Below are 15,586 nucleotides of genomic sequence, written 5' to 3'. Positions count from 1 at the left end.
GCTCTGCTCAGTCTCCCAGGGACCTGATGGAAACCCCACCATACTGGAGCTCCCCTCTGGAACAGTAGCCTCCTTGGTCACTGGGACAGGGCTAAGGCTGTGGATGCCCACAGACCAGAGCTAGCGCACAGCCCCACCTGACGGCAGGTGGACAGCTCTTCCAGGGGGAATTACATGGATATTAAATGTGCAGGAAATGCCTCTGCTGCAGAATGGATGACTTTGAACAGAAAAATAACAAATTTGGCTTTGGATGTGGTGTTAGGTTGCAAGGGCTGCCATAAGAGATTACCAAAGATTGGATGGCTTAAACAATAGGAATTTATTTTCTCACAGTTACAGAGGCTAGAAGTCCAAGATCAAGGTGTCGGTAGGTTTGGTTTTTCCTGAGGCCTTTCTCCTTGGCTTCTAGACCACTGCCTTCTCACTGGTTCTCACATGGCCTTTCTTCTGTACCCAGCCCTGGTGTCTCTTTGTGCATCCAAACTTCCTCTTACAAGGACACCAGTCAGGTTGGACAAAAGCTGAGGCTAATGGCCTCATTTTAACTTCTTTACCTCTTTAAAGTTTCTATCTCCAGAGAGTCATATTTGGAGGTACTGAGGATTAGGGCTTCAACATATGAATTTTAGGGGACACAATTCAGCTCATAGTAGATATGTTGAGTTTGACCTATCTGAAGGAATCACCTAAAGGTTGTCTTAAGAATAAATTATTTTTGTTAGATTTTGGAAAGTTTTACCCTAAGTCAAATGAGTCCATTCACTCTAAGAAACAGTGAGCATGCTTGTTATTTCTGTTTAGTTTCTGACAGAACCAACAAGTTAAATATCCTAAACATGAAACAAAAGGAAAAATTCCTCTTTCCTAAAGAAAGAAAAAAACCTGACCTCTGGAATATACAAATGTTAGCAAAGAATGGAACCCATTCATAGCGGCGAAATGAATAATGGATTTAGCCTGGCATTCATTTAAAAAATGGAGGCCTCAGTAGTGATCCTAATTAAAATAAAATTAATCTCAACGTCATGCAGTAAACACTGACAGAAGGCAACATGTCCACGATTATCTCCTTACAGCTTTCATTAGTGTGTGATTAGAAGCTATCATTTGCCATGTCTCAGTCTACATGCTGCCAACATCCAAAAGAACAGTTTAAAATTCAATCCTGCAAAGTAAGCTAAAGACAGACAGATGACTGAATTTTTCTCTTTGTACCCATATCTCATCACCACATTAAAAATAGCCAGTGACTAGAATTACAAGAAAAAGTGTTTTATGAACTTTCAGTGAAACTCCAATCAGGTCAAATATGTTCTCCCATACTACTTTATGAAAACCAAACAAGCAAATACACTGGATATATTGTGAGCTACAGTTCTAAAATACAGAGTGGTTCCTTCGTAGATTATTTCCCCATAATTGGCTCCTCCGGGTGTTATAAAATCTTCTCTAACAGCTCCATCTCTGCCCCATACAATTCAGCACTTGCTTCCTTGACCTTGTGCTAATGGTCCATGCATATACGTTGCCTCCTGCATGTTGAGAGGGGTATATGTCACATGTTTTAAGTCACAGTGCCCTTTGAGACTGAACACAGCTGGCCCTTGGGAAATCCTCATTACTACAACATTAGGGGATAGGTTATATGTTATAAAGTACAGGGCTATTCTAGGTCAGTAGTTTTTAAATTTTCAAACAATGAGTTCCAAAAGCCACTCTAAATTTTCCCTCCTCTCTGGAGTTTGACAAAAACCATCTTTTTTTTCCTCCCTATCCAGCAAATGAGACAGGAACTCAAGGCTGGGTTATGAGTTAGGAAGGTCCCTGATGGACAGGGACCATCTTGGCATCCACCTTCCTGTGGTATTTGTGAAGAATGTTCTGTGTTGTAGGTCTAACATCATCCCCAGACCTCAAACCACCAAATACATAAATGTAGTCACAGCGGCAGCATGTCATAAATGCTTGTGGGAGATTAAGAACAATACTGAGTGTCCAAGAGCCCACCCCCCAAGAAGATACAGGTGGATAAACCATGGCAGCAAAGAGGAGCAGGAATCCTATCACACTTACTGTTGGACTTGAAGCACAAGCAAGAGCAATTATCTTAATTGACGGAAAAACCTCAGGTCCCACCTAGACAATTTCATTATTTTGTTGGTTGAGAATCACCAGACCACATGACTTCTCGCCATCCCCTAGTCTCGGGGCAGTCAGTAAATTCTCCCCAGTGGATTGGCAAAAGAGAAGACCAAAGGCAGGGAGATGAGGTAAGAGGCCGTCTGTGGCTACAATCCAAGCAGGAGGACATGAAGCCCTGAATGAATCCACCCCAGTGAACAGAAAAGAGGACAGACTTGAAGATTAGAAGGCGGTAGAGTTGATAGGATTTCACAGCTGGCTGACGTGGGGAGGAAAGTGGGGAGTGAAATGGCTCCCTCCCAGTTTTCTGACTCTGTAGGTTCCGCTTATAAGTCCGAGAAGGGAAGAGGGGAAGATTCTGGTGTTGATTTCTGTCTTGAATAGGTTATACTGGAAATTTGTAGTGGAATCTTCTAAAAGGTAATAAAGTAAATGGACTCTCAGTTCAGAAGAGAGGCCGAGATGGAACTTTAGAGTTGGGAACTGTACAGATACCCAGGTATGGATAGGATCTCTGGGGAAGAATACATACCTTGCAAAGCACCATCACTGGATGGCATTCAAAAGTGAGACCTGCTGGTAGATCTTCACACAACTGGACCTTTGTATCCTTTTTCCTAGTTTGAGCAGATAGATTGAGAAGAACATACTCTACTAGGATCACTACTGAGAAAAATCCAAAACCAAGGCTGAAGCCAGTGTCTAGGTATTGTCATTCTCTATCTTGCTGACCAAAATACTGTCCCCCAAAATAACGCTGTGTGGTGTCACTGCTTCCCCACCTGAATCGGACATCTCTCGTTTACCACTTTGGATTCCCTCAGCCTCACCTACATTTTATTTCAGCCTCCACTGAGGAACCAGCTCTGGGACAGCTCAGTCAGTTTCACCTACACCTCAAGGCTCTCATCACTCAAACCAAAACCTCTTTGTTGACATTACAGAGTGGGACGCCTCAGGAACCGACTTGGTGCCTGCACATTTCCAACCTGCAAGATAAGCAAGTTAACACCTTACAGGACAAACCTATGATCTGCAGAGAAAAGCAGTGGGTGCATAGTCCTTTCTCCTTTCTTCCCCTGATGGACAGTCCTGAGATGCATTACATATGGCTCCTCAGGTGGTCCCAGTGAACCAGTGACCACTGCTGCTGGCAACTCAGTAACGCAACCTTCCTTCCTTCCCTGGGATCACACTCCCCAGTAAGATCCTCATACACAAGCCTTTTGTTTAGCCTCTGCTTTCTGCAGAACCCAAGGTAAAACACAACGGAAATGAGCAAGTGAAGAAATAAAACTCTCCATCTGCTTTTAAATACTCAACTATGTGGAAAAAGGAAAGAAGATGACATACTTTTGGGACTAAGTACTACCAGCCCAGTCTGAAAACTGGTTTTTATAATCTAGGTCAAATTACTTCCAGCAGAGTCAACAGCATGGTTTATTTTAGATTTTATATCCTGACATTCATGATTTCAAAATGTATTTATCAGGAAGTCAGTTCAACACATATTGCCTAATGACCCTGTTTGCAGAATGTTCAGATACTTCCAGGCATTTTCAGGAATTTGCTTATCCGGCATTTCAACCGATGTTCATTGGTACAGTCAGTACACACTCCTTTTCCTTCACCTTCTGTCTTGTGCACAATAACCATCTATTCTTTATTTTTCTTTCTCTGTCAATTTCTTCTCTCCTCTGACTGGTCATACTAAGAGCTAGCAGCTGCCACAAAGTCCCTGAAAATAGGATCCAGGAAATCACAGATTTGGGGGGCCCACCTATGAGGCTCCAGCCACTACCCTTTTGGGAAAGAAGCAGGTAAGGTAGGAACCCAGGAACAGAGAGGTCAGCAACCAACCCACTGTGGGCTGGGCCCTGACCTGCCTGAGGAAGCACAGAGAGGACTTCCGGGCAGAGGGAGACATGTCAAGACCCTTTGGTGACAGAAAGGCCACATTCACTTATTTGACAGGTGGTTACTGTGTACCTACTCCATGCTAGAGGACACATCACTGAACAAGACAGGAAACTTTCTGCCTGCGTAGATCCTACCATCGAGTGAGGCCACAAGATGCTGCTTGCCACGATCAAGACCCCCAAGAGGAAACAAGACCCACGGATAATGACCCCCATGGCTGTTGCAGAATGCAGCTTCTTGCCCTCTGCCCTCAGGCCTCGCCCTCCACCCATTGGCCACACTAGTCAGCTCTGTCTGAGGCCACTCAGCCCACCCATGCAGAGATGCAACTTGGCTCAAAGGTAACATCCTGGCGGAGAGCTGTTGCCTCATCCTTGTGCGTGGCTACAGCTCCCCCATCGAGCCCCTCACCTGGTCTCCTCTCTTGCAGGTGTTGTCCCGGGATGAGAGAAGCCCCTGCAGCCCTGCTTCTGACCCCTGCAGAGATCGGTGTCCGAATCCAGGAAACTGCTGAGTCCCACGAGTCCTGCCCCATCCGCTGGCCATGGTCCTGCCCCTTTAAATCAATGACCTTCAGAATTCTTTGATCCTGATTCACAGAAAGATGTATAACATACTGTTAAAGAAACTTTTCATCAATCTAATTCTGAACACATTTCAAAGTTGTTTTTACAATCCTGCTGCAAAGGAAAGGCCTCCAAGGAGCCCACTCAGAGGTTTGTGTTGGGAACATTTTATAGGAAAAGAAGATGGTTACTGTTAGACTAACTACTAACAGAAAATAAATCTTTGGGGAAAGGTCACTAGACTCTTGACTGATACTGACAGTCAACTGGGTAAGTAGGTAACCAGTTTCCTTGAGCAAATGTTAATCCCATTAAGTTCATCAGAAAACCATAGCAGTGTTCTATCAGGAACGCTAATTTCTTCCCAGAAGGAGGGTGTGAATTCCAGCATATTCAAGGTTTTATCCTGAAGTTTGGGACAATTATCCCTTTATAGTTGCAACCCAGAAAGCACAGGCATGTATCACTGAAACAGAAGTCCTAAGGTGTATTCTTACTCTTCCCAAGTCTGAAGAATTTGAGTTTTCCTTTTATTTTCTATTTCCTAAAAAAACTCCAGCATTTTTGCCTTTACTATATACTGATAGTTCCCAGTCTGCAATATGAAAAACACTGCTGTGGACTATTCTGTTTGTGTGCCAAGGGGAAGAACAATGCCAGAGACTCTGCCGTACAATGTTGTGATTTACTTACAAGAAAGATGCCATTCGAAATTATCATCATTCTTTACATTTGAAATGTTTGATGTTCCGTTATTACTCATAAAGGTCCAAATGCTTTCCAGGAAATACATCTGAAAGTTTATAATAGGAACCAACATTAAAAGGTAAGAAAGTTCATAGCAGCTTTACTTATAAAAGCTAGAAGCCAGAAACAGCCCAAATACATTGAGACTCAAAAAGATCAAGAGGTTTTTCAAAGGTATACAAATAATTCATGACTAAGCCAGACTAGAACTCAGATCACCTGAATCCAAATCAAATAATCCTTCTGCAACCATCAGCCATGTCTCCTTCATGCAAGGATGAAAGGAAAACCCTAGGAAGACTCTCACTGCCATCTCCCTCTGACTCCCCCTGAACTTACACAGAGGAATGACTGGTGAGTGATAGTTATCTGGCAACTATAAATAAAGCTACCACATATTACATGTATATTGCATGCAAACAGTGTATTCCCCATTGTCACAACTGGTTGACTCCTCTCAACAAACTCATGGTAAGTGTATTTGTCCCCACTTTACGGGTAAAGTAACCGAGACTTAGAGAGATTCGGTAACTTGCCCAAGGTCATAAGGCAGGTAAATGGAAGGCCTGACTAATTCAAAACCAAAGTCTGTCTGGCTCCAAAGTCTGTGAATTTAAACAATAACACTCCTGCCTCTGTTAGGACACTCCTGCCTCTTCTACCAGGTTTTAACAGAAAGCATTCTTCCTTAAATGTATGCAACCACATCCCATCTCAGACCTGCTTGTTGCTTCAGCCAGTGGACAGAAGGGTCACCCGGTAGTTCTGTAGTGTTTGGATCCCAAGAAAAGAAATCCTTCACGATACACCACGAAGATGCTGAAGGGCGTGGGAGGAACAGAGAACTTAGAAAGGCAAGGCTCTTGTCATCATTTAAATAAACCCAGACCCATTTATTTGGGCAAAGTTAGAGAAAAAACATATTTCCACGTTCCCATACAAGCAGTACCGACTAAAATGTTAAATGCAAATTTTACCTTCATAAAAGAACATTTATGTGTTGAGAAAATAACCTACATTTCAGGACGAAGTTTCAAGGTAGGTTTTTTCAGTTTGCGGCTCAAATGTCATTTATCTGCCTCCTGCGGTTACACCCAAATCAAGGTTGAGGCCGCCCTACAGCTCTCTGTGACATGTTGGTGAGAAAGAGACAAGCCCTGGACCACCAGGAGCTGGCCTGACACCCACAGCAAGGCCCTTCCTGATGTTTTTCTGTTGAATGTAAATAATTTTGCAGAACATCAATGCTAGGTGTGACCAGGATGGATCAAGAGAAAACAAGGCTCTCTCATAATCATATCTGAACACAAACAAACGTGAGAACATCGCTTAAACAAAAGGGCCAACATCTCCCTGTCCTGGTTAATATGAAGGGAAGCTGTTTCTTTACCAATCACAGCTCTAGGCTCCTGCGTTCTTCCTGCCTTCTAGGTAAGAATTATTAAGATACCCAACCATAGAATTTCCCCCACTTCCTGACAGCATCTAATGCAAAGCAAAACCATCCTTCCTCTAGCCCTCCCCAGTAGCACCGAACACAAGCCCAAATCCTATCAGTTCTTTCTCACACCCCATTGTGGGTGTCCTCCCCCATTGCAATGAGTAAAACTCCCCATCTCTTCAACTATAGGTGAGTTCCTGATGGATTTTGGCCAAAGAGTGATGGCACTGGCTACTTGCCTTCCCATGTCATTGAGAAGTATCATAAATTTAGAAAACAAGAGGAAACACATTTCATAATTCATAAATCAATTAATCCTTCTTGAAAGATCAGGATTTCTGTGTAACTACATTATAAACCAATGTCAAAGGGTGTGAGTGGAAAGGTAAGTGCTTTTATCTGTGAACACAGATTTTAACGTGCACTTAAATAGGTACATTATTTAATGCTTAACATAAGATGAAGGGCAAGGGGGCTGATGAAAAGTGTTCACACCTAGGGGTCAGACCCACAGAGGGGCACGCAGAGGCCCTGCCCCCAGCAAACGGAAAGAAGGAAAATGTTAAGTTCCCCACTGTTCCAGGCATGAACTCAGCAGGAGCGGATGAAACAATGGAGGTTACATTCTCAGCAGGTGAGACAGAAAACCAAGAAACAAACAAATAAACAGAATAATTTCAAACAAGAAAGGTGAATGAGACTAGGGAGTAATGAAAGAGAGGCTCCCTTCTATGGAGTAAGCTTGTAAGAGGTCAATTCTCAGTAGCTGAAGGGTTATCAAAAGATGATGATCTGTATCTTTTCCCTATGATGCACAGATAACTGGCCAGATGCCACCAAATGTCTGGGAATTTCTATGAAGGATCAGCCACATGTTTTAAAGCCGTGGCGTATCACGTGGCTACTTTGAGCTGGTTGTCGACTGGGAACTCTACTGGCGCCATCAGCCAGGGACCCAGAGTGGTTGGCCACAGCTTTAAATACACGTGTGGACGACCCTTCCTCAAAAGGAGCGTGGGTGCTGATGTGCTGAACTGCCATAAGATGCACAAATCCTCAACTGCTAGATAACACTACTTTATTGTAGCTACAGGATTGCTCACCTGGAGTGGGGGCGGGGGAACAACACTTAGGAACATGCATGATTTGGTCATGACGATCTGGGATTGTATTTTTCCATACATTTGCTCCAAATCACTTAGTTCTTCAGAATTCCTCAGCCTGGAAGGTTAGTATGACGGGGAGGCAAAGCCACCATCCCAAGGACAGTGACCATCTGTGTCTGTTTAAAGGATACGTGCCGCCAGGCCATTCTCTGAAGCTTAATGTGCAAACTCTCCACAAGCGAGGTTGTTCAGCTTCCAAATGGTAATAGAGGGAAGCATGAGCTGAGCTAGCAGGATTCAGAGCAAATCACAACTGAGAAGCTATTGATGGGGCTGGAAGTGTTCATCATTCACCATCACACAGAGTTGCCTGGCAATGTCCTTGACTTTTATAACTTCTTTTTCACTCATAGTTCTTTTCCCATCAGCCACAGCCACTTGCAGCCTGAATCAGGTTAATGCTGCCTGGCTCCACTGATAATCACCCCCACAATGCCATCATTTCCAGTAAGCAGGAGAGGGGCTTTGCAGTCACCCTAGACCAGATCGTTACCCACAGTCTGCACGCTACTCCTTCCAGCCACCTTTTGACAAGCCCAGGGCTTCCAATGACTCCCCGGTGACCATAAAGGAATTCAGGCCCCTCCACATCTTGGCTCTGAACTTCCTTCCAACACGGGTTTCTTCCGGCCAACATCAGGCCTCCTTTATCCGGGGCTTTCTCCTCTTCCTGAGCCCTGCACGGCCTCACTCTGTGCCTTGGTCCTTGCTAGTCTCCCCCCACCCCCAAGGATGTCCCTTAACCTGGACAACAAGACCAAATCCCGCCCACCATTCATCAAGTCCTAGTTCTCAGGCTTCCTTCTCCCCAAGGCTTTCCTGTACTGTCCCAGCTGAGACAGATCCCACCACCTCTGAGCCCCACGGCACTGGCTCTGGGTTTCCATTTTCCACTTATCACCATCTACCTATATTACCCAATTCAGCTTGCCTGGCAGACCCTGGGTTCCCCAAGTCTAGTTCACATATGCTTCATCCAGAGCAAACAATGCAGTTCCTCGTCATGGTAGAGTATTTAACAAATATTTATTGCATAAATGAAAGACTTTAAAGTCACTGCATATAAGACACGTGATATTGGAGAAATGTATCTGTGGTCTCTCTATTTCTTCCTTCTTTATTAGTTTGTTTTGCTTATTTATTTGTTGTTGCCTGCATTTTAAATTGAGTACCTCTGTCCCCAAAGCTCCACTTTTAAAGTCCACTTGTTCCAAGAAATCTGTTTCCTCTTCTTCAGTTTTTTTCTCTAAATGTAAAATAACAATCTTTGACCAGAACAGACAAAAATACAAAGAACGAAAGAGCCACAGCTCAGGAAGAGGTGTGATTTTACCAGGGGCATGTCAGGATGCCATGAACTCTACTAACAGTTTACAAATGTGTTTAAGAACCTGCTAAGATTTATATCATCCCTAATGGGGTCTTTCTGCTGCTCAATGTCAGGAGTCTTTCTAAGACCCCAAATCACTCCCCACGTTTTAACCTCTTTATCAGTTGAGGTGGCCAAGACCCAGGCTGCACCCTCTCCCGACAGAGCAGCCCCCTCCCACCCTGCTAGGGCTGTTCTCTCCCCCAATTTCCTAAGTCAACTCAACCATCCCCCTGCTACCTCCCTCCTCATTCTGTTGCGTTTTTGCAAGGAAGCAAGGACATAGAGCCTTTCTTTGAAAGTGCTCTCACGACAGGAAGGCAGCGAAAGCAGATCCCAGCTCAACAAACACAGCACGTTTATAAGGATTCCGGAAGTTCTACAGTCATGGTTCCTGATCTTCAGGACTCAAGCTCCACACCTTTTTTTTAAATATTTATTTTATTTTTCTAAATTTCTTTTGTTTAATTTGGGGGGATGTAATTAGGTTTGTTTACTTATTTTAATGGAGGTACTGGGGATTGAACCGTGCATGCTAAGCACTTGCTCTACCACTGAGCTATTTCCTCCGCAGCTCAAGCTCCACTTCTGAGCTTGCACGTAAGGCTTCCTCCTCCCATTACCCTCCTCCTTTCCGTGAAAACCAGTGAGTCCTTCCTCCACAGCAGCCCCTGCTCCTAAGGTAATAAAGCAGCACAGGTGTGACCCTCTTGATCAAGTGGGCGATCCTTTGTCCACTTCCACTCAAGGAAACATAATTAGAAATGCAGTCAAGATTTCCAGGTGGGGAAATTTGATTAGCTGTTAGAAATAATAACCCAACTGTTACACAGCAGTTACGGAGAACAGTGGAATCTCCTTCTCCAGGCAGCTTTTAAAATGGGTAGAATTCCATCTGTCAGGAGCAATTAGATATCTCTCTCCAAAGCCAGGGAAATAAAAGAACCAGTTGTTCAAAGTCCTCCCACCCTACAGCAGCCACTATCTACGCTGACAGTTTTATTTACTTGAATATTCATTCCTTCTAACCCAAGGAAGTGTCTTCTTCATCACTAATTTGTCAGAACATGTGTCAAAGCCGTTGGGACTATCCCAACAGAAACACCTTTAAGAAACCAACGGTCACAAAGCAAACAATTCACTCTGGCAGAGGGGCCAGTGGGTGGGCTGTCAGTTACTGGGGAAACTGTTTTTTCACCTGGAAGGCTTCCCAGGGAAATCGGGAAACCAGGCAGAACAGCACAAAAGTGGGGCAGCCGCCACGCCTGAGAATAGCAGGATCTACCTCATTACTTAAGCCACTGAGGAGTGGATTAAAGGCTCCACTTCCTGCCAGGTTGAAAAGAGAGAGGGGTTCTGTATGTAAGAGTCTGTCTTCTCCCCTGTGAGCAAAGACTTGGACGATGCTTTAGAGGAATTAGCTATAGGAACAATGCATTTTAAGGGGAGAGAGAGCTTCAATACATAATAGTTAAGAGAAAAAGGGCTTTGGGCTCAGAAAGCCTTGGCTTGGATTCAAGGTCCAGCTCTACTTCACAACCTTGTCCCAGCTGGTTAACATCAGTAAGTTTCATTATCCCAATTTCTAAACAAAAATAAAACAGTTCCCAGCTCACAGCATGGTTATGGACCTTTATGAGAGGAATCCATCTAACATGCTTAGCCCAGCTGCCTGCACATGGTTGCGGTAAATAAATTTGGCTATCATTATTACAGTGATTGGTGTGATTGTGACCTTGTCATGTGTATGATGCACAAGTGGATGAGGACTATTGGTATTAGTATGACTGTTATAATTATTATTGTGTCACATATATGATGCTCCCAGGAAGTTCCACCTTGTGGAGGGTGGCAGGGAAAGGATTTGTCCTTGGACTAATTGGGAAGTGGTAGTGAACTAAGAAAAATCAAGGTGGCCACATGTGCTCATGCACAGGTCACCAGTGTCTTGGTCCAGATATTCCACAGACTTCTCAGGACTCATGCTGGTGCCATGGGGCCAGAGGAAGACCTGGACAATAGCCCCAGACCTTAAAGGGGTTTCTAAGCCTTTTCCTCTCAAGGCACTGATTGCCAAGTTTTAAAACAATAACATAGACCTATTGAGCACAGCATTGAAAGACTTGCATTAAACTAGACTTTGAACTCTCAGTAAATAACCCAGCTTTACCCTGCCCCTCTTTGGTGCTAGCGAGCCTTGGTTGAAGTAGCTGTCTCCCTCTCCCTGGTAAACACCAAATCCAGCTTTGTTTTAATAAAAAAAAATAAATGAAACAAACTCAAAGAAACAACACAACAGTTGGCCATGCATGGACTTTGGGGCATCTTCCTCCCTGTATCCAGACTGAAGAGAGTCAGGGTGTCACGGGTTCCTGAAATGCCCCGCTGGGGCCTTGTGAGAAACATTTCCACATTCCACATCATTTTTGACATTTTAATGATGGAGTTTGTGGGCAGATTGAAATGGAGACCCCAAACTGGTTGGTTTCCAAAGAAAATCACCATAAGTTGGAAACCTGAATATAGCCATTCATCCTCTAGCCTTGGGATATGAATGGATCATTAATGAGAGCCAGGAAAAAAAATGGCGCTGTCTCAGACAGGCTGGCCAAAAGGAAAAGTCTTCCTGACCAGCGTGTGCTCCTTGCAGGCAGGGGCCATGGCCAAGACACGGATCCCTGGCGGCCAGCCCAGCTCCAGGCACATGGTAGATGGTCCACAAATGCAGGATGAATGAGTACGAAGTTGCTGTCAAAAGATGTGGGTTTGAGCTCCTGCTTTGTTTCCAGACAGCACAATCTTAGGAAAATTCTCCCCAGATTTCAGATTTTCATCTAGGTACAGCATAGATTAAAAACAACACAAAAGAAGAAAAAAGAAAAAAAAAGTTTTTTAAAGGGGGGAAGGTATAGCTCAGTGTAGAGCACATTCTCTGTAAGCCTGAGGTCCTGGGTTCAATTCCCAGTACCTCCATTAAAAAAAAAAAATTTTTTAAGACTGTTATAAGAAATAATACTTAAAAAAAGAAACCAGCAACACACTTCTCTTAAATTCTTTGTAAGAATTATATAAGCTAATACAGATGAAATTTTTTTACAAGCCACCAAAAGAGTTTGTCTAAGAAAGGGAGAGGGGACCTTAACTTTCCCTTAGGACCCGTTATTTACTAAGCAGACTGACAAAGACTGGTCACACTTGTGACGTCATGTAAAAGAATGTCATATAGATTACTATTAGGTATTCATTAATGAATATGTCTTGATTGGCTTTTTTTATTGAGTTATAGTCAGTTTACAATGTTGTGTCAATTTCTGGTGTACAGGACAATTCTTCAGTCATACACACATGAATATACATATATTCATTTTTACATTCTTTTTCACTGTGAGCTACAACATGATATTGAATATATTTCCCTGTGCTATACAGTATAAACTTCTTTATCTATTTTATACATACCTGTCAGTATCTGCAAATCTCGAACTCCCAGTTTATCCCTTCCTACCACCCTCCCTTCTGGCAACCAGAAGTCTGTATTCTATGTCTGTGAGTCTGTTTCTGTTTTATATGTAAGTTCATTTGTCTTCTTTTTTTTTAGATTCTACATATGAGTGATATCCTAAGGTACTGCTTATGGCTTACTTCACTTAGAATGACATTCTCCAGGGACATCTACGTTACTGCAAATAGCATTATGTTGTCATTTTTCTGGCTGGGTAGTATTTCACTATATAAATATACCACAACTTTATCCACTGACTGGCTTATTTTCTGATTGGATTTGGTTACTTCCTCCAAAGCCACCATCACTTTGCTGGTGATGGGGGCTATTGGGGACTAGTGTCACTCAGAACTGGCCTGTGGTTCCCACTGCACAAGGTGAGCAACGTCCCCAGGATGAGAGGCTCCGCAGGGATGCTCAGAGCTGTGGGCCTTGCCTGGGTGTTTCATGCACCTGAATGTCAGGAGACCAGGGACGACACAGCTAACCCAATCCAGGGGACCTGTATCAGGGTTTATCATAAAATGTTGAGGGGCCTTGGTTTATAAATCTAAATTTGTCTGAGGTATTATGCAAATTACATGAATAGGTCACACTAACTATTGACTAAGAGTTCAATCATGAACCTGAAAACAGACACCTCAGATGACATCTTAGGCTCAAACCAAACTTTTATAAAGAGCTGTGTGGCTTCCTCCTCATCTCATCTGCTCCTCGCCGACTCCCACGTCCCTTTTCTAGAAGAAGATAAGAGGATCTGCAGACAAGGAAGATTCCTAAACTCATTCAAGAAAGGACAAATACCCACCTACCAGTATTGCTGTGAGAACTAAACGAAGGCAATGTATTTAAATAAAAATAATTACTCCCATTTACTAAGCACTGTGCTAGGTGCCTTATGTGTGCTGTTCTGAATAGGTATTACTGTCCCCATTTTACAGATAAGGAAACTGAAGTCCGAAGAAAATAAATAATTTATCTTAGGTCACAAAGGTATATTAAATAGTAGACCTAGGATTGAAATCAAATCTGTCTGACTCTTAAATCTGTTCTTAACCAATATATGACTTTTGTAGCCTACACATCACCACTTGTGCTTACAACCACCCAGTGAATGTTACGTCCACTCTCCTCCTTTGGAAAGGCCAGCAACATACAGCTGCAACAATTTCTTTCCAATCAATTTAAAGGGGGTGTGTGTGAATATGTGTGTGTGAATATATCTGTGTATGCGATCGCTATTGATCTATTTGCTCACTGATCTACTGGTAAATCTATTTCCCATGAAGCCTTAAACGACAAGATTTGGCAGTCACGCACATTCCAATCACTTTTTTGGGTACAGAAGAATAAATGATGGGCTTACAGTATCTGACAGATTCAGTTTGAATCCTGATTCTACCCCACACTGGCTGCATCGGTTGGGTTTTCAACTGCAAACAACAGAAGCCATGTTTAGCAGAAAGAGTCTGTTGAAGTCTCGGGATAGGCAGGAGGGCTGGAGATTCAGGCTTGCAAAACCACAGGGGCCAGGCCAAGCACAGCCCAGCCAGGATGACCCCAGGAGCATTCTACTTAGAACGCCACACTTGCCCCACTGGGCCTCGCTCCACGCAGCTGCCGTGAGTAATCCCTGACTCTCCTTGCGTGTGTCCACTCTGTTCGAGTCAGAATCCCAGGCAGAAGCATCCAGGCATCAGACTCAGGCCACAAACCTGCTGCCTGGTTGCCGGGGAGCTGAAGAGAGATTCTGCCCTCCTTGGTCCACTCCTTATCCTGTGGAGCTTAAGGGAGAGCTGTGTTTGTGTTCCATAATATTAACTCCCTTCTCACCGCTCCCCGTCCGGCCCACGGCCACTGATGACCGAAGCTCACTCTGTCTACCAGACTCTTGCAGACAGCCCACTCGCTGGCCCGCCTCTCAGAAGCACAAGCTGGTTGACAGATCTTGACACTCCACCCTCTCTTGTTACAGTGGTGACTTGCTTTCCTGGGGCTTTGCTTCCTTGCTTTTCATGCAAAATGTAAGATTTTCACAGTCTCTAAACTGTTTTAACCACCAAGTCACAGAAGATGTTAACTCTCTGCTGGAAGTTTAATCATGGAAAGGCAACAGATCAGTCCAGGCCATATTCTGAGAATTTTCGGCCCTCCTAACTTGACAGTTTGCCCCCTCTTTGCTAGAGAGGCTGTCTGCTTTCCTGTGGCCACAGATTGTAAGATTTTCATGGTGTCTTCTAACTTCCTTCAGAAGTAACAAAGAATTCAGAGAGATCAATGCACTTGACATCGAGTGATTTGGTTTCAAATTCAAGATCCCTTACTTGAGCCTGCCAGTTCACCTTTCCACGTCTGTGCCCTCACCTAGGAAATGGAGGAAACAGTTTTTCTTGACCAACCTGCAACACAAGAACCAGGTAGGGGCCATGGAAAGAGTTGCCTAAACAGGAGTCTGGCTTTGCGAGTGAGAGATACGGTTGTGGAAAGGAAGGACAGAAAGGCAGAAGGCATCAAATTTCCCACCTCACCCTTCTCGGCTCAGTCAAAAGGCAGCCTGGTATAGGGTTCCCAGGCCACGTGCTCAGCCTGCCTGCAAGGACACGCCTCTCCCTCCCTACAAACAGTGGTGCCGGTGCAGAACCCTCCTCCTGAAAACTAGAGTCACTCTCTCCACAGACCTTCCAATGGCTTGTTCTGATGCACAAGCTTTTTAAAAAAAAAGTGTCCTTT

At 43.9% G+C, this 15,586-nt stretch overlaps 1 long non-coding RNA gene across 7 annotated transcripts in view; it reads right to left on the bottom strand.

Annotated features, from left to right (window-relative positions):
* LOC140697758 (uncharacterized) overlaps nt 1-15,586 on the bottom strand; it is a 36,623-nt gene that overhangs the window by 2,192 nt on the left and 18,845 nt on the right. For 4 of the 7 annotated variants that reach the window (XR_012075071.1, XR_012075074.1, XR_012075075.1 and 1 more), the window contains 4 exons: nt 6,099-6,197; nt 5,325-5,424; nt 4,477-4,654; nt 2,678-2,762 (listed from right to left, as the gene is read on the bottom strand). This is a non-coding gene — a long non-coding RNA (uncharacterized lncRNA). Of the gene's footprint in view, nt 1-1,420; nt 1,536-2,677; nt 2,763-4,476; nt 4,655-5,324; nt 5,425-6,098; nt 6,198-15,586 lie in introns of those variants that run through there. The other 3 variants (XR_012075076.1, XR_012075077.1, XR_012075073.1) reach the window with 2 other exon arrangements.

The sequence above is a fragment of the Vicugna pacos genome, chromosome 8 (assembly GCF_048564905.1).
Source record: "Vicugna pacos chromosome 8, VicPac4, whole genome shotgun sequence".
In the NCBI taxonomy this organism is placed as follows: domain Eukaryota; kingdom Metazoa; phylum Chordata; class Mammalia; order Artiodactyla; family Camelidae; genus Vicugna; species Vicugna pacos.
The sequence above is the reverse complement of the archived record's forward strand: the minus strand, read 5'-3'. Positions and strand labels throughout refer to the sequence as shown.